Here is a 770-nt window from a genome sequence, read left to right on the forward strand (position 1 = left end):
AAGAGGCCCTCCTGCCACCTGGGGGGCAGCGAGATCCAGATGTGCATATGTTGTGAACAGGCAAACTCAGAGCTTGGATGTGGGACTGTGGGAGGCAGAGAAAGGAAGCAGCTCCTCTAGGGTAGTATGGAGGACTGAGATGGTGAATGGGAGAGAGAGTCCTTGCCTTGCTGTGAAGGTAGTGTCTGTTTAATTGGTAAAGGCATGCACCCCCTGCTTTGGGGAGGGGATCACGGTTTTATTTTTTGTTTCTTTGTATGTTTGTTTACTTACGCCTACAGCACCTGGTTTCTCATCCAAGTACTAACCAGGCCCGATCCTGCTTAGCTTCCAAGATCAGACGAGATCGGGCACGTTCAGGGTGATATGGCCATAGACGGGATCACGGTTTTAATTGTAGAGTATTGAGATTGATGGCTATAGACTTTGAGTCATCCATGTTTAGGGATTATCATCATTAGCATGTGTATTAGTTTCCTGTGGCTACTGTCACAAGTTACCACAAACTTAATGGCCTAAAACAGACATTTATTCTTTCAGTCTGAAAGCCAAAGGTCTAAAATCGAAGTGTCCACAGGGCCATGCTTTCTTTAGAGGCTCTTGGGAAGAATCTGTTCTTTGCCTCTTCCAGCTTCTGCTGGTTGCCGGCTTCCCCAGCTTGTGGCTGCATCACTTCAGTCTCTGCCTCCATCTTTACACAGCCTTCTCCTCTGTGTGTCATCTCTTCCATCTTTTATAAGGATACCTGTCATTAGATTTAGGACCAACCT

The 770-nt window shown here is 46.8% G+C and overlaps 1 pseudogene; it reads right to left on the reverse strand.

Annotated features, from left to right (window-relative positions):
* Window positions 1-272: 272 nt before the first annotated feature.
* Window positions 273-378, reverse strand: LOC111734605 (annotated as a pseudogene).
* Window positions 379-770: the final 392 nt, after the last annotated feature.

This window comes from Pteropus vampyrus, unplaced genomic scaffold (genome assembly GCF_000151845.1).
Source record: "Pteropus vampyrus isolate Shadow unplaced genomic scaffold, Pvam_2.0 Scaffold2385, whole genome shotgun sequence".
Lineage (NCBI taxonomy): Eukaryota > Metazoa > Chordata > Mammalia > Chiroptera > Pteropodidae > Pteropus > Pteropus vampyrus.